Source organism: Amblyomma mixtum, chromosome 3 (assembly GCF_055824585.1).
Source record: "Amblyomma mixtum isolate Tamu chromosome 3, ASM5582458v1, whole genome shotgun sequence".
In the NCBI taxonomy this organism is placed as follows: Eukaryota; Metazoa; Arthropoda; class Arachnida; order Ixodida; family Ixodidae; genus Amblyomma; species Amblyomma mixtum.
In genome coordinates this window covers 205,595,079-205,615,280 of record NC_143014.1, presented here as the reverse complement: position 1 = coordinate 205,615,280, position 20,202 = coordinate 205,595,079, and the positions used below count along the sequence as shown (strand labels likewise).

General features: G+C 50.7%; 1 long non-coding RNA gene across 1 annotated transcript; it reads right to left on the bottom strand.

Moving 5' to 3' along the window:
• Nucleotides 1–15,807: 15,807 nt before the first annotated feature.
• On the bottom strand, nucleotides 15,808–16,965 carry LOC149353399 (uncharacterized). Its single transcript, XR_016289581.1, has 2 exons — nucleotides 16,572–16,965; nucleotides 15,808–15,951 (listed from the first exon to the last, which is right to left on the bottom strand). It is a non-coding gene; the product is annotated as an uncharacterized LOC149353399 (long non-coding RNA).
• Between the last annotated feature and the right edge of the window lie 3,237 nt (nucleotides 16,966–20,202).

The following is a 20,202-nucleotide window of genomic DNA, read 5'->3' as shown; positions in this document are numbered from 1 at the left end:
CCCTTTCCATTTGGGTTTTCTTCGAGTGTTTTGCTGCTTACTGTTAAAATGTGTTATATGCTGTTGTAAGACATTTTTCTAAACAATGAAGATATTGATGCCAATTTAACGCGGCTGCGAATTTTCTGGAAAGCTTGATGTACAATGAACATCTGTTGTTTTTTCTTGACCTTAGCTAGACTAGAGGATTGGGATCCTAATTATTGCACATAGTTTACTTTTACTACAGTGATTGTCAGTCAACCTACATGCTATCCGTACTAGCTAGCCTAAATACAGTTTATACACAGGCTTCAGGCAAATACCAGGTGCTATATACTGCCAATGAGGCCTCTGTTGTAATGTATAGGAACCACTATAGATGTTCAACTGCCCTATGTGCACATCCATTATATGCAACAAATGTCCAGCCTTAACATCTGTACAACATACTATTTTAGAGGTACGGATGCATTTCTGATAATCTTGTGGATATCCGCTCAATGTTATGCAGACATATATTTGGAGATCTACTGGACATACACAATGTCCAGCAAGTGCTGTATTTGAGACGTCTAAAGGTTGTATGTGGTCATCTGGGGAGTAGTCAGCGCCCGTGTCGACCAAGGCAGTAACCATGTGACCATCGACCCTAACTTTACGGTCACTTGTTCGCGTTCTCGTATATTGCACGTTGTCTTCGGTGTCCGATCTCGGCTTCGTCGAGTAGTGAGGCTGCGGTGGGCGTACTCCGAGGTTACTTCACTGGGCAGCGGTAAAAGCTTCAAGTCTGGCCGCGTCTTCGTCGTCGTCGTAGGAGGCATGGTCTTGCATTTTCGTCGATGGAGGATCTTTGTTATTGCGCTCAGAAGCAGTCTCACCTCCAGAGGCTGCTTTATTCAGTTCAATCTTCGGGGGCTGGGGGAGCGTCCACGCACGGTGTAACCTCGGCTAGGAGATAAAAAGCGCGGGGATGATGGCGACGGGGAACGTGATAGGCGGCACGGCGATGAGCATTGTTCCCGACGGAAAAACTCTTCGATTTCGGCTGGTCGCTGCCCGGGTCGGGGTCGTGGGGCGTCGTAAGAGAACCCTCGGATGCCCATTCTCCTGTATGGGCAGTACCGGAGAATGTGACCGGCTTCGCCGCAGTGGAAGCATAGTGGGCGGCGCTGGTCGGGTGTTCTCCACTCGTCGCATTTCCTCGGCCGTGTGCGACTCTCGGGGCGGGTTGGGGCGAGAGAGCGGCGGTCCAGCGCAGCTGGCTAAGGGCGATAGGGGCTTGGGTCCCGTCGTCGAGGTGCAGTACGCGCACTGCTGCATGGCTGGAGGCTCCAGAGGCTGCGTGGTGGCCGGTGTCACACCCAAGGCCTGTTGCACCTCGTCCCGGATAACGTCGGTGAGCGAAGTGAGCTGCGGCTACGTTCCTGTTGGCAGCAATCGTCGGAGCTCTTCTCGCACAATTTCAAGTATAACCTCCCGCAGGTTATCGTTGTTAGCTGTGTCCATGCAGCTTGCTGACAAAAAGTGCTGCTGGCGGTCATACTGGCGGGCTCATCGAGTTTTTTCCATGGTGGATGCCTCTTCGACGAATTCCGCGACGGTTTTGGGTGGGTTCCGTACGAGGCCCACAAAGAGTTGCTCTTTAACTCCTTGCATAAGCAGCTTGACCTTTTCATCTTCCTTCATGCTCGAGTCGGCACGCCGGAAGAGACGCATCTCCTCAGTGTACACTGAAACGGTCTCGTTTGGGTGTTGTATGCGAGACTGTAGCAGGTGCTGGGCTCTCTCCTTTCTCACGACGTTTGTGAAGGTCTTGAGAAGCTGCTCCTTGAAGGTTTCCCAATCCGTAAGGCTAGCTTCTCATTTTCAAACCAAATTCTTGCTGGTCCCTCCAACGCGAAGACGTACCTAATTTTCGTGGCATTGTCCAAATTGTTAAAGACACCCACACGGTCGAACTGTTCTAGCCATTCTTCGGGGTCAGCGCCAGGCGAAGCAATGAAGGCTGGTGGCAACCGGGGCTGCTGAAGAATGATTGGAGTCGTCGTCTGCGGCAAGCTCATGGTAGACGTTGCTACTGGTTTTCGCTTCCGGGTAGGGTCTGGCAGAATCCCGAACTCAGGTGCGCCCCTTGCAGACGTCGGCTTGCGCGGTGGACTGGACTCGGGTCCTGCGGTAAATGACTCAGAGGGCTGGCGTCACGACTTGTAGGGGGTGTCCGGAACATATTGTCACGTTCTAGTGACGGCAGTCCAGCGGTCAGGAAGACACCAGAAATACTTGCAAACGAAGCTCTTTATTTGGGCTGACTTGCGCCCTCAAAAGAACTGAATCACTTGGCGGCGGCGTAAGCAACAGGCGTGCTCGGCGGTCGTCGAACTACGAATGTCCGCCGCTCGCGGCATTGCTCAATTTAAAGGCGGCAAGGAAACTTCCAGATAACAGGACAAGATCATCTACAGTAATCTAGAAAAACCTAGATGCAGCCCTTCATGGCTGCGATCAATTCAGATTAGTCTGGTCGCTTCTCGCGCCACGAACAAAAGTGATAACAACCCTTTCCTGCAGCCTTGAGCGTGAACGAACAAACACTACAATGATACGTGGCATTACCCCCCTTCGAAAGAAGCATCGTCTCGATGCTTTGAAATGAAAATAAACACGGAAAATGAAACTTCGAGTCCTTTAGCGTTCATAATATGGCTTCAGGCGTACGACATGTACGACTTCCGAGCGTGGGCGGCGTCGCTGAGATGCTGTCGTGGCATCGGGGATGACTTCATAGTCGAGGTCACCGATCCGACGGAGAACCCTGTACGGGCCAAAGTAGCGTCGCAGCAACTTTTCGCTCAATCCACGGCGGCGAACTGGCGTCCATATCCAAACCCGATCACCTGGCTTGTAATGTGTGTCTCGTCGGCGCAGGTTGTAGCGTCGGGCGTCGGTGTGCTGCTGGTCTTGAATGCGAAGCCGTGCAAGTCTTCGGGCTTCCTCGGCGCGATGAAGGTAGGCGGCGACGTCGAGGTTGTCTTCGTCGGAAACGTGCGGGAGCATTGCGTCGAGTGTTGTCGTGGGCTTCCTGCCGTATACCAGCTGGAATGGGGTAAACCTGGTTGTCTCCTGGACGGCAGTATTATAAGCGAAGATCACGTAGGGCAGAATGGAGTCCCACGTCTTGTGTTCGGCGTCGATGTACATGGAGAGCATGTCTGCGATGGTCTTGTTCAGACGCTCTGTGAGTCCGTTGGTTTGTGGATGATAGGCAGTTGTCCTCCGATGACTTGTCTGGCTGTACTTTAAAATGGCTTGCGTCAGTTCCGCTGTAAATGCTGTTCCTCTGTCTGTGATGAGTACTTCGGGTGCGCCGTGTCGGAGGAGAATTTGTTCGACAAAACATTTTGCAACTTCTGTTGCGGTACCACTAGGCAACGCTTTTGCTTCGGCGTAGCGGGTCATGTAGTCGGTGGCCACGATGATCCACTTGTTACCTGATGATGAAGTAGGAAAGGGGCCTAGTAGGTCCATCCCGATTTGCTGAAAGGGCTTAGTTGGCGGTGGTATGGGGTTCAGGAGTCCGGCTGGTCTAGTCGGAGGCGTTTTGCGTCGTTGACACTCGCGGCACGTTTTCACGTAATGCGAAACGTCGGTAGCTAGCCGCGGCCAATAGTACTTCTCCTGGATGCGGTGCAACGTGCGAGCAATCCCGAGATGCCCTGCAGTCGGCTCATCATGACATGCCTGCATAATTTCTTGCCTGAGATTTTTGGGCACGACAAGAAGATGCACTGTCCTGTTGGGCGCGAAGTTCTTCTTCAGAAGGACATTATTGTGAAGGACGAAGGACGACAGTTGGCGCTTGAACCCTCGGGGAGGCGATGCGGTCTTGCCTTGCAGATAATCAACCAGGCTTTGCAACTCAGGATCCGAGCGCTGCTGCTGCGCGAAACTGCTCGCGCTTACCGGTCCTAAGAAAGCGTCGTCGTCTTCCTCTTCCGGTGCTGCGTCGACGGGGGCTCGCGACAAGCAGTCTGCGTCGGAATGCTTGCGGCCAGATTTGTAGACTACAGTTATGTCGAATTCTTGAAGGCGCAGGCTCCAACGAGCAAGGCGGCCGGAGGGATCTTTCAAATTGGCTAGCCAGCACAGAGCATGGTGATCGCTCACAACCTTGAATGGTCGTCCGTACAGGTAGGGGCGAAATTTCGACGTGGCCCAAATAATGGCGAGACATTCTTTCTCGGTGGTCGAGTAGTTGGCCTCGGCTTTCGACAGTGAACGGCTAGCGTACGCGATAACCTTCTCCTGTCTGCCATTTTTCTGAACGAGGACCGCTCCTAAGCCCACACTGCTTGCATCGGTATGAACTTCGGTTTCGGCGTTTTCATCAAAGTGCCCGAGCACAGGAGGGGACTGTAAGCGGCGCTTCAGTTCGTTGAAAGCTTCCTCTTGCGGCCTTTCCCATTTAAAAGGCACGTCAGCCTTGGTAAGTTGGGTGAAAGGTTCAGCGATGCGCGAAAAGTTCTTGACGAATCGCCGGTAATAAGCGCATAATCCAAGGAATCTGCGTATAGCCTTCTTGTCATTAGGCTGTGGAAACTCTGCGATCGCAGCCGTCTTCTTGGGGTCTGGGCGAACTCCATCCTTGCTTACGACGTGACCAAGGAACAGCAGCTCCTCGTAAGCTAAGTGGCACTTCTCTCGTTTCAGTGTCAGGCCTGAAGACTTGATCGTTTCCAGCACTATCCGAAGCCTTCTGAGGTGGTCTTCAAAGCTTGAGGAGAAGACAACAACGTCATCTAAGTAGACTAGGCAAATCTGCCATTTCAAGCCTGCGAGCACCGTATCCATTACTCGCTGGAACGTCGCTGGGGCAGAACAGAGGCCGAATGGCATCACCTTGAACTCGAAGAGTCCGTCTGGCGTGATGAACGCAGTCTTCTCGCGATCTCTTTCGTCGACTTCAATTTGCCAGTAGCCGCTCTTCAGGTCCATCGATGAGAAGTACTTAGCGTTGCACAGCCGGTCCAGTGTATCGTCGATGCGGGGGAGGGGGTAGACATCCTTCTTCGTAATGTTGTTCAGGCGGCGGTAATCGACGCAAAAGCGAAGGGTGCCGTCTTTCTTTTTCACTAGGACGACCGGTGCTGCCCAGGGGCTCCTCGATGGCTGGATGACGTCGTCACGAAGCATTTCCTCAACTTGCTTGCGGATAGCTTGGCGTTCTAACGGCGATACGCGGTAGGGGCTCTGTCGCAGTGGTCGTGCGTATTCGTCTGTGACAATGCGGTGCTTGGCAAGCCGGGTTCGTCGCACATTCGATGCTGATGAGAAGCAATCGGTGTACCTTTGAAGAAGACTGCGTATTTGGTCTTGTCTGCTCCGGGGTAATGCTGGGTTGATGTCGAACGTGGGTTGATGGCCTTGTTCAGATAGTTCTGCAGGTTGGTCGGGTAGGGCAAATACGTCTCTGATGTCTGCCAGCTCGTCGAGGAAAGCGATCGTCGTACCTTTGTTTAGATGCCGGTATCCTTCGGTGAAGTTGGTTAGCAACACCTGGGCTCGGCCATTTCGGATTTCGGCGATTCCCCTCGCGACGCCCAATCCTCGATCCAGGAGTAACTGGGTGTTCCCCTCGATAACACCTTCGGCATTTTCGATGTCTCCAGTACCTATGCCGACGAGAACACTTGATCGGGGCGGCACGCTCAATGCTTCATCGAGGACGTTTAAGGCAACGTGATGAGTCGCGCTCGTCGCAACAGGTATGGCTTTTTCCGTGGAAAGCTTGATCGACTTAGATCGAAGGTCGATGATTGCCCGATGTTCGTTCAGGAAGTCCATTCCCAAAATCACGTCTCTCGAGCATTGCTGTAGGATCAGGAAGGTTGTCGCATAGGTTCTCCCATTTACAGTAACTCTCGCGGTGCAGCGTCCTGACGGCGTAATCAGGTTGCCACCTGCGGTGCGGATCAGCGGGCCATCCCAGGTTGTTGTCACCTTCCTGAGTCGGACAGCGAGTGGCCCACTCATGACGGAGTAGTCAGCTCCGGTGTCCACCAAGGCAGTAACCGCGTGATCGTCGATCATAACTTCAAGGTCACTTGTTCGCGTTCTCGTATTGTACGTTGTCTTCGGTGTCCGATCTCGGCTTCGTCGAGTAGTGAGGCTGCGGTGGGCGTACTGCGACGCTACTTCACTGGGAAGCGGTAAAAGCTTCAAGTCTGGCCACGTCGTCGTCGTCGTCGTCGTCGGTGTCGTCGTCGTCGTCGGTGTCGTCGTCGTAGTTGAGGCATGGTCTTGAGTACTCGTCGATGGAGGATCTTTATCATTGCGCTTAGAAGCAACCTCACCTCCAGAGGCTGCTTTATTTAGTTTAACCTTCGGGGGCTGGGGGAGCGTCCACGCATGGCGTAACCTCGGCTAGGAGATACAAAGCGCGGGGACGATGGCGACGGGGAACGTGATAGGCGGCTCGGCGATGAGTATTCTTCCCGACGCAAAAACTCCTCGATTTCGGCTGGTCGCTGGCCGGGTCGGGGTCGTGGAGCGTCGTAAGAGAACCCTCGGATGCCCAGTCTTCTGTATGGGCAGTGCCGGAGGACTTGACCGGCTTCGCCACAGTGGAAGCATAGTGGGCGGCGCTGGTCGGGAGTTCTCCACTCGTCGCATTTCCTCGGCTGCGCGCGTCGCTCGTAGGACGGGCGGGTTGGGGCGAGTGGGCGGCGGTCCAACGCAGCTGGCTGAGGGCGATAGGGGCTTGGGTCCCGTCGTCGAGGTGCAGGACGGCGCACAGCTGCGGCGTAAGTCATGGCTGGGGGCTGCAGAGGCTGCGTGGGTGTCGGCGTCACACCCAAGGCCTGTTGAACCTCGTCCCGGATGACGTCAGTGAGCGATGAAAGTTGCGGCTGCGTTCCCGTTGGCAGCAACCGTCGGAGCTCCTCTCGCACAACTTCACGTATAACCTCCCGCAGGTTATCATTGTTAGCGGTGTCCATGCAGCTTGCTGACAAAAAGCGCTGCTGGCGGTCATACTGGCGGGCTCGGGCGTCGAGAGTTTTCTCCATTGTGGATGCCTCTTCTACGAATTCAGCGACGGTTTTCGGTGGGTTGCGAACGAGGCCGGCAAATAGTTGCTCTTTAACTCCTCGCATAAGCAACTTCACCTTCTCTTCTTCCTTCATGTTCATGTCGGCACGCCGGAAGAGACGCTTCATCTCCTCAGTATACACTGCAACGGTCTCGTTTGGGTGTTGTATGCGAGACTGTAGCAGCTGCTGGGCTCTCTCCTTTCGCACGACGTTTGTGAAGGTCTTCAGAAGCTGTTCCTTGAAGGTTTCCCAGTTGGCAAGGCTGGATTCCTCATTCTCGAACCAGACTCTTGCTGGTCCCTCCAGGGCGAAGAAGACGTACCTAAATTTCATGGCGTCGTCCCAGTTGTTGAAGACAGCCACACGGTCGAACTGCTCCAGCCATTCCTCGGGGTCGGCGCCAGGCGAAGCGTCGAAGGTTGGTGGCACCCGGGGCTGCTGCAGAATGATTGGAGTGGTCGTCTGGGGCAAGGTCATGATGGACGTTGGTACTTGCTTTCGCTTCCGGGTAGGGTCCGGCAGGGTCCCGAACTCAGGTGCGTCCCCTTGCAGGCGTCGGCTTGCGCGGTGGACTGGACTCAGGTCCTGCGGTAGATGACTCAAAGGGCTGGCGTCTCGACTTGTAGGGGGTGTCCGGAACATGGGAGGCTACCCCGCACCTCCACCAGATGTCACGTTCTAGTGACGGCAGTCCAGCGGTCAGGAAGACACCAGAAATACTTGCAAACGAAGCTCTTTATTTGGGCTGACTTGCGCCCTCAAAAGAACTGAATCACTTGGCGGCGGCGTAAGCAACAGGCGTGCTCGGCGGTCGTCGAACTACGAATGTCCGCCGCTCGCGGCATTGCTCAATTTAAAGGCGGCAAGGAAACTTCCAGATAACAGGACAAGATCATCTACAGTAATCTAGAAAAACCTAGATGCAGCCCTTCATGGCTGCGATCAATTCAGATTAGTCTGGTCGCTTCTCGCGCCACGAACAAAAGTGATAACAACCCTTTCCTGCAGCCTTGAGCGTGAACGAACAAACACTACAATGATACGTGGTGGCCAATGATACGGGTTGGGGCGAGAGGGCGGCGGTCCAGCGCAGCTGGCTAAGGGCGATAGGGGCTTGGGTCCCGTCGTCGAGGTGCAGTACGCGCACTGCTGCATGGCTGGAGGCTCCAGAGGCTGCGTGGTGGCCGGTGTCACACCCAAGGCCTGTTGCACCTCGTCCCGGATAACGTCGGTGAGCGAAGTGAGCTGCGGCTACGTTCCTGTTGGCAGCAATCGTCGGAGCTCTTCTCGCACAATTTCAAGTATAACCTCCCGCAGGTTATCGTTGTTAGCTGTGTCCATGCAGCTTGCTGACAAAAAGTGCTGCTGGCGGTCATACTGGCGGGCTCATCGAGTTTTTTCCATGGTGGATGCCTCTTCGACGAATTCCGCGACGGTTTTGGGTGGGTTCCGTACGAGGCCCACAAAGAGTTGCTCTTTAACTCCTTGCATAAGCAGCTTGACCTTTTCATCTTCCTTCATGCTCGAGTCGGCACGCCGGAAGAGACGCATCTCCTCAGTGTACACTGAAACGGTCTCGTTTGGGTGTTGTATGCGAGACTGTAGCAGGTGCTGGGCTCTCTCCTTTCTCACGACGTTTGTGAAGGTCTTGAGAAGCTGCTCCTTGAAGGTTTCCCAATCCGTAAGGCTAGCTTCTCATTTTCAAACCAAATTCTTGCTGGTCCCTCCAACGCGAAGACGTACCTAATTTTCGTGGCATTGTCCAAATTGTTAAAGACACCCACACGGTCGAACTGTTCTAGCCATTCTTCGGGGTCAGCGCCAGGCGAAGCAATGAAGGCTGGTGGCAACCGGGGCTGCTGAAGAATGATTGGAGTCGTCGTCTGCGGCAAGCTCATGGTAGACGTTGCTACTGGTTTTCGCTTCCGGGTAGGGTCTGGCAGAATCCCGAACTCAGGTGCGCCCCTTGCAGACGTCGGCTTGCGCGGTGGACTGGACTCGGGTCCTGCGGTAAATGACTCAGAGGGCTGGCGTCACGACTTGTAGGGGGTGTCCGGAACATATAATGCTACCCAGCACCTCCACCAGATGTCACGTTGTAGTGACGGCAGTCCAGCGGTCAGGAAGACACCAACAAGACTTGCAAACGAAGCTCTTTATTTTTGTTGACTTGCGCCCGCAAAGGAGCTGAATCATTCGGCGCCGGCGTAAGCAACAAACGTGCTCGTCAGTCGTCGAACTACGAATGCCCGCCGCTCGCGGCATCGCTCAATTTAGAGCCAGCATGTAAACTTCGAGATAGCAGGTCAAGATCATCTACAGTAATCTAGAAAAACGTAGATGCAGTTCTTCATGGCTGTGATCAATCGAGATTAGTCCGGTCTCTTCTCGCGTCACAAACAAAAATGATAACACCCCTTTCCTGCGGCCTTGATCGCGAACGAACGGACACTACAATGATACGTGGCAGTATTTTCGAGGCCAAATAAAAAAGCTATATTTCTTTATGAAACACGAAACGATGCATTTAATTAGTGCTGTGAAGTGACAATATTTGCTGGCAAATATTATAAAAAACAGCGGAATTAATCGCCGAAGGTTGTTCCTAGAAATCATTTCCGGCAACTTCATAGTTTGCCTGTCGTAAGACAGGCTGCATCTCACGTTATCTTACGGCTCAAATAAAGAAAGATATTATTAATACCTCAAATGTTGTGAGACACGCGACACTGCATGTGAAAATCTTTGCAATCATGCTTCGTTCGTGACGTTACCTGCCGGAAATCTTAAGAACGGCGCGACCTTTAGATGCCGCCTTACATCATTGGTATGAAAGAGCATTGAAAATATGGATATAAAAAAGTGGAAAATTGGTGTTTGAGGTAAGGAAATGACGCAGTAACTGTGTCACATATTTTGGTGGGCCCCCGAACGACACCGTTAGGGAAGAGAAAATGGTGGGAGTGGAAGAAGAAAGGAAGAAAAAGGTGCTGCAGCGGAGGTCTCGGTAATAATTTCGACCACTTGAGGATCTTTAACATGCACTGACATCGAAAGCACACGGGCGCCTCTTGAGTTTCGCCTCCATCGAAACGCGGCCCCCCGCGGTCGGGTTCGAACCCGAGTACTCCGGCTCGGTAGACGAGCGCCTTACCACTGAGCCACCGCAGCTTTTTTTTCTTTATTTTCGAGATTGACATGAAAACAATAAGAACACTTCAGCTACACTTGAGCTTATACGGGTGAAGTTAAAATTTCTCAAGTTTCACTCGATCATCTAGTAGTGTTACCCACTGGGGTGGGTCACGCTGCGCCTGGTAACATTCCCGCAGATAAACAGCACTTTCAACAAAGTTCTCACGTGTACTACGAGTGTTTATATCCGCATGCCTTACTTGCATTCGCGTTTTCCACAAGCTGTGGAGGCCAAGAAGCATTAATAAGTCATAGGGTACCTCTTTGCGATCAACTGGTAGAAATCTGATACCATAAGGGTGCAGTGGTAGTTCCCAAGCAACCACAGATATCCATCGGACGTACGAGCTAGATCCGAACGTCCTTTGCCGAGATCGGACGTCCATCGGACGTACGAACACAATCCGATTTCGGATATCTGTATTCGTACATCCGCCGGACGTACGGACAGTGTCCACTTTTGTATATCCGCATGAGAAACGAAGTGTACGTCCGAAGGATGTAAGGCCAAGTATTTTCCAAGGCCATGAGTATGGACGTTTTTATTTCACAGAAAATTCGCGTCTTTCGTGAATGTATACTGTTTTATTTGCATCAGTTGGAGGGTTTGACGCGAAGATGTTTGTAAATTGGTAGGATTCCACTCCTTCTTGCAGTGCAAGAGCCGCCAACGAGCTAAATTTATCTAAGAGGATAAGCAGGTGTTGCAGATTTTGCAAGAACTCAATGACTAGTTTTATATTTATAAAACTTCTCCAAATTAGCGGAGTTGTGCGACATGTCCACCGTTTTGCTAGCTAAACTTGCCGTTGAAACCATTCGTAAGTATCAAAACTCCCGTGCATTCTGCTATCACCATTGTAAGGGATCGGTAGTGTACGCGGGGTTATCGGAACGCGGCTGGGGGCGCTCAAAGCGAAGCGTCTCCTTTCTTGGAACGCGGCCGCTCGCGAACGCGCCGTGAAGTACGGGTGTTCCCCCCGCCCCGCGGTACCGATTCGCGCACGTGCTGGCACGAATGTCTATTTGTGTTTGTTTTTATTTTATGGTGGAGAGAGTGCTCTACCTTACGGAAGCTGGAGGGCTGGCCATGCCCTGGATGAACCAATCATGTTAAGACCGCAACATGATTGGAAGCTATGGAATGTGGGCCGAGCCTTTAGGGCTTTAAAACCGGGCCCCGGAGCCGGAACCGGAGTTCTGCACTAAGGTGAGATGCTATGCATCTTCGGCTATGCCGAGTAGGGCCTCCCCTAGTGTTAGCCAGATCCACCTTTTTGTTGTTTTGTCTCTTTGTGCCGTTAATTTGTCTCGAGTGCCTAAACTTGTATATGCAATGTAAATAGCTGTACATAAATCTTCAAGTATTCGCCTTATCCCTGCGTCTCGACTCATCTTGAGAGCGTCTCTGACGGGGCACCCCTGGTGCAGAGATCAAGCTTCAGTCTTGAGAGTTAAACCAACCGTCTCTGGCGGGGCACCTCTGATGCAAGGAAGATAGGGAACCTGTGAAATTTACTACCATCATCATAGATGCCAGTTCGCGGTCAGTCCAATCTAATCCATCAGTACGGCTCCGTAGCGCTGTTGTTGACTTGTCGCGTAGTGCTGTCGCGCAGAGCTTTATAGCTCTGTTATTATTATGTGTGGCTTTGTTCGGTCTGTGGACGAAATTAGTATGTAACTTAAGCAATTCGAAAGATACGGGAAGCGCCTGAAGCTCTTCTGGAACACCGGAATCCCGTACTGCGTCGACCTTGGTTTAAAGAAGGCTTAGTGCACATGTGGTTGCCTACGAAGGTATGTATCCAGTACACTTCTTGGAACTTGCTTCTAGGACAATGCAGCTAGCATGCTCATATAACATTCGTTCACAGGACAGTGGGAGCAGTAAACGCGAGGAGATGGCTTCCACAAGTGTGTGCTGTTCTCACACTTTCGGGAGCCTACATCACACAGCTGCGGGAGCCCTCAACTCGCGCGGCTAGGTAATTCCCAATCCTCTTCAAAGTTGCGGGACGGAGTATTTTCGCATCTTGTTAATTTTTAAGGCATCGCTAGGTTCACTGTGCCTATATAAAGAGTGACAACGCGCGAAAGGCAGACCATAGGAAGCACGTGTAGTTCGCAGTGGTTCGCAACGGAAGCTTTGCGGCTTTCTGTGCTCAGTCGCGTACAGTGCTGCGCAGGTTAGTGCCTTAAGGCCCATGAGAATAAATAAAGAACAGATACATTGTCAAATATGGTGTGGAAAAGTGAGAGCTGTTATTGCCTTATACTTATTGAGGCGTTGCCTGTTATACTTGCAGCATTAAACACTTCTATTAATTCGTTCCAATGTTTTTACTTGGGCTGCTGAATTGTGCCATTTGTTTCACATGACTGATATTTGCCGCGTTCTTTTTATTTCTGAAATCCTGTGGGTGGGAAGATTACGGATGTGTGTCCCAAGCTTGCCACATTTGAAGAGTCACATTTAAGAAATTTTCCGAATATAACCCATTCCTCTGCTGATGTATCATCAACCACAATAAAATATACCTGCTATGCATCAAATTGTTTTTGGTTTTATTGCTTCGCGCGGAGTGAAAAAAGCACGCATGCACCATATATGCGAATATTCGAGAAAGATCCGCCAATGGACGTACTCAACTGGACGTCCGTCGGCGGGCGAACCGTATACCTTTGGCCACCTTTCGGACGGCCGACGGACGTCTACCGGCTGTTTGCGGATATTCAGCGGACGTACAGAACATCCGAAACAGACCTCTGTCGGCCGTCCGAAGGATATCGGTGGTTGCTTGGGTTCTTTCTTGATGGTTCTTTGCAGGACATCCCAGAAAAATATGGCGTCCCAGCAGTCTAGGGAAACATGTTCAATTGTCTCCGGCTGCTTACATAACAGGCAATTTGTTGTCCATGGGACAAAGATTCCTTTTTCATGGAGCCAGGTTTTAACGGGTAGTGTATTAGAGTGCAGGTTGTTGGAAGTGCGTTTTTCACTAGAATACCTGTATAACGTTCCCAAAAAGAAGCTGTATAAGGATCTGGTTGATATTATGATGCCGCCACCTTTGTATCGTGCACCTTACAGTGGAGGCCTAGGGCAGGATATTTTAAAACGGGTGAAAAAGATGCCGGTCCGGCCGACAGTGAAAACATACTTTTTCAAACTGAGCCACCGCAGCGGGTATGGGAGTGGGCGAAAAAGGAGTGAGATAGGTGTCGTAGTGGAGGGCTCTCGATTTCGGCCACTTGTTGTGCTCAACATGAAACGAAATGATAATACGATATAATACCAACATTCTTCTGGCGTGCCTATCGTGGACATCGCTGGAACTAACGGCGCTGCAGTCTCGCTTTTCTACACATCTCGCGCGTCGTCTGCTACACCCTCGTAAAGACGGGCGGCGCCGTGCCCATACCTGGAGTTAAATTATTAAGGCGAAAGCCTTTAATGGCTCATGCTCGCGGAGTCCGTCCATACTTGCGGCGTCCGGTCATGCTCGCGGTGTCTGTCCGTGCGCTGGAATCGTGCCTATGTGGCCTCTCCTCCGCGCAGTGGCGCAACCTTCTCCGTAATTTCCTTTCCTCAAGTTCATTTTCTTCATTACGAGCCCTCTTTGTTTCTTCTTTCACTCCCTCTTCCTCCCTTCCTCTACAAACGGATGATAGGTGTCCATCGAGATATGCGAGACAGTTGCTGCAGAATTCCCTTTCCTCAAATACAGTTTTCATTTTCTTCACTACCGCCCCTATTTGTCTTTCTTCTTTCCCTCCCACTTCCTCCCTTCCTCTACGGTGCGGTTCGGGTGTCCACTGTGACGGTTGCTAGGCAACGGCTCTTGCGGCCGCAACAACAACACAGCAGCGCGATTCAGGCGTCCACTGACCCAGGGAGCGTTATGTGCGCTTCCTTTCTTTAAAATGATCGGAATGTAAAACGTCAACGCCAACGCCAATGAACACAATGAACGCCAAACGGACAAAGGCGACGGCGACGCCGCGAAACGGGAGCCAAAGAGCTGCGCTCTAAAACAGTGCAATCAAAAAGCGACCGCAGTCGCCAAAGACAATAAAAACCGCACATGCGGGAAGCCGCCATGCGCCAAGCGGTTCGGGGAACAGTAGTGGGTTGACCACAAGGCTTTCGCTTAGCACACCCCATTGGACCACGAAAAGCCATCGAACATCCAACGGATGCCATGCAAGAAATGTTTGAACTGTCCGCTGGACATCTGTAGAGGTCCGAAATGTCCGACGGATGTACATCGGTTGTCCGATGTACGTCCGGTGCAAAGAAAATGGCAGTCCAGTGAGAGTCCCATGGACGCCAAAATTGGATAATCGGACGTCCGTCAAACGTCCGGAAACTGACGTGCCTTTTTTAAACGGCCACAGGACGCCCGGTGGAAAATTCTCGCTTCTGCAAGGGACGTTCAGAGGAAGTCAGAACACGGCCGTCGCATGCGGGACGTCCGAACACTACCCCAAGGACCAAACTTTCCAACTGGCGGACGTCCACAGGACATTTCTTTTTGATCAAAATAGGCGTATTGATGCAGTCTGTAGTGTTTCAGCAATACTTACTATTGGCCCCTTTGTCAAGAAAGCTAATTACTGAGTGTGTAAACTTAAGGACTCGCATCCCACCGGCTGTCATTGGTGCATTGTTGAATGCCACTGGCTCTTTCCAGCAGACAGCAGATCCGGAAACATGCCTTGCACACACCGGCCACAGTGGCTGCGGGAGCTTACGAAGCGATTTCTTATCCCCAGCTGCCTGCTATGGCGCGCCTTGGAAAGCGTGCAAATTAAGCTCGCCGGTCTCGAAATGGCCCCTTTAAGAAGTTTTTGTCGTCCTTGCTCGTCGCTTCTCTGTCACCGTTTGGCAAGATCTGCATCCCGCTGAAGCGTTTCCTTCGGTGTACGGCCAATGCGAAACCTTTTCTCGAGGCTTCGCGCTCATCGTTTCAAGCGCTTAGCTCTGCATTTCAAGGTGAGCTTGTGACATGTGAAGAAACCTTGCTCCGGGGCACATTCTGACAGCGTGGGCTGTACCGTCGGTATCTTACCAAGACTACACCGCTTCCCTCTGGACTTTCGCAGGTGAGCTTTCGCCGTTGTCGTCTGCTCTAGATATGCTTTTGTCGGGCTTTCCGCGCCCATTCGTAGCTATAACCGTTTCATGCGCACTTGGCTTCATGTTATCGGGATATTTAAGTAAATTGCAGGGCATGCACTTGCAGTCATAGGGTGTGCAAAAGACACCCATAATTTGTCTTATTTATACCCAAGCAACCACCGATATCCTTCGGACGGCTGACAGAGGTCTATTTCGGATGTTCTGTACGTCCGCTGAACATCCGCAAACAGCTGGTAGACGTCCGTCGGCCGTCCGAAAGGTGGCCAAAGGTATACGGTTCGCCCGCCGACGGACGTCCAGTTGAGTACGTCCATTGGCGGATCTTTCTCGAATATTCGCATATATGGTGCATGCGTGCTTTTTTCACTCCGCGCAATGCAATAAAACCAAAAACAATTTGATGCATAGACCGCATATTTTATTGTGGTTGATGATACATCAGCAGAGCAATGGGTTACATTCGGAAAATTTCTTAAATGAGACTCTACAAATGTGGCAAGCTTGGGACACACATCCGTAATCTTCCCACCCACAGGATTTCTGAAATAAAAAAGAACGCGGCAAACATCAGTCATGTGAAACAAATGGCACAATGCAGTAGCCCAAGTAAAAGCATTGGAACCAATTAATAGAAGTGTTTAATGCTGCAAGTATAACAGACAATGCACTTTAACAAACACCTCAATAAATATAAGGCAATAACAGCTCACACTTTTCGACACCATATTTGACAATGTATCTGTTTATTTATTTTCATGGGCCTTAGGGCACTAACCTGCGCAATACTGTACGCGACTGTGCACAGAAAGCCGCAAAGCTTCCGTTGCGAACCACTGCGACCTCACGTGCTTCCTATGGTCTGCCTTTCGCGCGTTGTCACTCTTTATATAGGCACAGTGAACATAGCGATGCCTTAAAAATTAACAAGATGCGAAAATACTCCGTCCCGCAACTTTGAAGAGGATTGGGAATTACCTAGCCGCGCGAGTTGAGGGCTCCCGCAGCTGTGTGATGTAGGCTCCCGAAAGTGTGAGAACAGCACACACTTGTGGAAGCCATCTCCTCGCGTTTACTGCTTCCACTGTCCTGTGAACGAATGTTATATGAGCATGCTGCATTGCCCTAGAAGCAAAGTTCCAAGAAGTGTACTGGATACATACCTTCGTAGGCAATCACATGTGCACTAAGCCTTCTTTACACCAAGGTCGACGCAGTACGGGATTCCGGTGTTCCAGAAGAGCTTCAGGCGCTTCCCGTATCTTTCGAATTGCTTAAGTTACATACAACTTTCGTCCACAGACCGAACAAAGCCACATTTTATAATAACAGAGCTATAAAGATCTGCGCGACAACACTACGCGACACATCAACAAAAGCGCTACGGAGCCGTACTGATGGATTGGATTGGTCTGACCGCGAACTGACATCTATGATGATGGTGATAGCAGAATGCACGGGAGTTTTGATGCTTACGAATGGTTTCAATGGCAAGTTTAGCTAGCAAAACAGTGGACATGTCGCGCAACTCCTCTAATTTGGAGAAGTTTTAAAATATAAAACTACTCATTGAGTTCTTGCAAAATGCTGCAACACCTGCTTCTCCACTTAGATAAATTTAGCTCGTTGGCGGCTTTTGCACTGTGGGTAGGAGTGGAATCGTACCAATTTACAAACGTCTTCGCGTCAAACCCTCCAACTGATGCAAATAAAACAGTATACATACACGAAAGACTCGAATTTTCTGTGAAATAAAAAACGTCCATACTCATGGCCTGGGAAAATACTCGACCTTACATCCTTCGGACGTCCACCTCGTCTCTCATGCGGATATACAAAAGTGGACACTGTCCGTACGTCCGGCGGATGTACGAATACGGATATCCGAAATCGGATTGTGTTCGTACGTCCGATGGACGTCCGATCTCGGCAAAGGACGTTCGGATCTAGCTCGTACGTCCGACGGATATCTGTGGTTGCTTGGGTAGCTAGTTTCGTGCAGCCGACTGTAACCAACGTGAACTTGATACCGGGCTCCCGTGAGCAACCACGTGCCCTCTACTTGCCGCATGGTCAATTTAAAACCAACTGCGCTGCCTAACAGCTCTGAGCATGTCATTAATGGGTTTTGCAGCACCGTGAAGCCAATTTTAGGATCCCCTCGCAACTGACAGTATCGAAATTTCTCAACCATGTGTGTGTGAGCCGCATTGACTGTGCCTTAACTGAATTCGGCATAGTTACTGCCGTTCTACGTATACATGACCCTCAGTGTAGTTTTAAACTCATTTCGCTGCATCGCTCTCGTCACTCTTTGAGCATAGAAAAGCAGCTAGCCGCGTGGTATCAGGCGAGCGTAACCGTACTCTGAGGCGCGGAGGCTTGGCGCGAGCATTTTCTGCCATAGTTATAACGTACTGCATTTAGGTGAAAGGAATCTTGGCGTATTGACGTTTGGAGTACATGGTATTCATTTGGGTGCAGTTGTATAACGTGGACGTTGCATCATGCCCAGGTGCAAAACGTGGGTGCAGTTCTGCCGCAACCTCAGCCTGGAGAAGACGGCGTGCCAGCTGCGAAACCTGAGGATTTCTTCCAAGCATTTCGAACTGTCTGCGCATCTGCGGCCAGGATAGCTGCGTCTCGATGCTGTGCCTACTCGAGGAAGGAGTGGCTGTATTGAATGCCCTTGCACTTCACTTTAAACTGCACTTCATGTATGTTTTAGTTTGATTAGAATTGCTTCAAATTACTTCGGTTAGCGACAAGGATTTGATTGATTTATGGAGTTTAACGTCCCAAAGCGACTAAGGCTATGAGAGACGCCGTAGTGGAGGGCTCCGGAAATTTCGACCACCTGGGGTTCTTTAACGTGCACTGACATCGCACAGTACACGGGCCTCTAGAATTTCTCCTCCAAAGAAATTCTAGCCGCCGCGGCCGGGATCGAACCCGCGTCTTTTGGGCCAGCAGCCGAGCACCATAACCGCTCAGCCACCGCGGCGGCAAGCGACAAGGAGGAGGTCTCGAGGTTGTGCGCAGGCCCTATGTATGGTGTATTGCTCTAGCGTTGAGCAGGCTTGTTGATGCTAAAACTTGTTTTTAATATTGTCATGCAGGTGTAAACATAGCTGCTATATTCTTTCAGTTGAAGAAATGAAATGTGAAGAGTAATCCCTGTGTGCTGCATGGTCTATGTGTTGATGCGCCTACTTATGTCATGTTTGCCTCAATGGAAGCTGTTGTAGAATTGTTTTCTATACTTTTCAATTTCCTACCTGGCAACGTTCGTGGAACTTCAGGGCCTTTTCCTATCCGCACTGTGACCATTGAGATGAATAGCCAGTTTAAAAAAAACTACTGCTTGAGCTGCCTGTGACGCGCATTTTTTATTGGTGTGCTTTATCACTGTATTTGTTTGGTTGCTGTAATAAACTATTAATATGAAAACCATACTTGCCGTACTCTGTATTACAAACTGTGCACTTGAGCCTGTGCTTTGTGCATCATACCTTGATGTACTCAAAAGTACTAGCACCAGTATTTCCACGAAGGTTTCCACTACGAATCGTGCATGCTTAGCCAGCGTCTGAAAGTGTTGCTGCCTTTCTATGCTGACTTCTTTGCCAATCGCTTTCATTGGGTTCCCAACTGCAAATTAACTAACTAGCAGGAACTCGAGCACATTTGACTGGCAAATGTTGGTGCGCACTGAAAGGCAACACAAGTGGTACCGGCTCGAAAATGCGGGTTCTATCTATAAGAAGACCACTTCGCGCCAAAAGCATACGTATGCATGACGTCATTCAACGTCACTCATACGAAGTTGCCCCCCCCCCCCCCCCAAAAAAAAAAAATAGGGGCGCCCCCATGAGCCGCCATTTTTTGGACCAATGGGCGTCTATGGAGCCTTCGCTACCATGGTATATCTACCTTGCTCTTCCCGCCGCGCCTCTAGTACAGTGCTCTAGAACCTTGGTTCTAGAGCACTGTACTTCTAGGGTGTCTACTGGACCGGCTTTGGCAGTGGCTATTGCTGGCTGGAGCGCAAAAGTAATGCGCATGCTGCGAACAGCTAACTGCTTCGTCAGCGCCACGTGTGCCCTCTTCCGCCCTGCTCATCTTATCGCACAGCGTCAGGGCCAAGCACAGCTTTCATTTCCTTTCGTTCTCGTTTTCTTTGACTGGCTATGAAAACCAAAGCCACGAAATAAACCTCGTTCTTTTTGCTCCAGCCACCCGTCTCGTTTCGTTCTAGCGGGCTCCGCCGCTGACCCGTTCGCAGGCGTCCGCCAGCCGCCGGCCCGTTTGTAACAGCGCGTTTTGAATTAATTAAATGTGTAGAAACTGTATGGTTGCAGAGCTAGGTTTATATTTGATGCACGTAACTGTTCGTTTGACAACGAAAACTTGTACATATGCACTTGAAAAATGTCAAGGGTACAGATATGTACAGTCTTTGTCAAATGTAACCAGGTTGCATGGTTTGCTTCTAGCTTGTATAGTGGAGCCCTTGTGGCTTTCCTACAGATCAAAACGTAATGGAAGGTACGAAGACCCCCCAGTCCTTACCTTTAACGGCCATTTCAGCTTCAGGGAAGCTGTAACCCACGAAACACAAAAAGTGCTAATAGACGTCTAAAAAAAGTCTCGGAAAAAAAGCTTGACATCTAGAAGAAGTTTCATCTAAGCAGTTTTTTAGACTTGGACGTTTACTAGCCCTCTATTAGCTCTGCTAACGCTACGCTTGTATACGGCTAGAAAACTTGTGAGGTAGAACTTTTCTAGAATTTT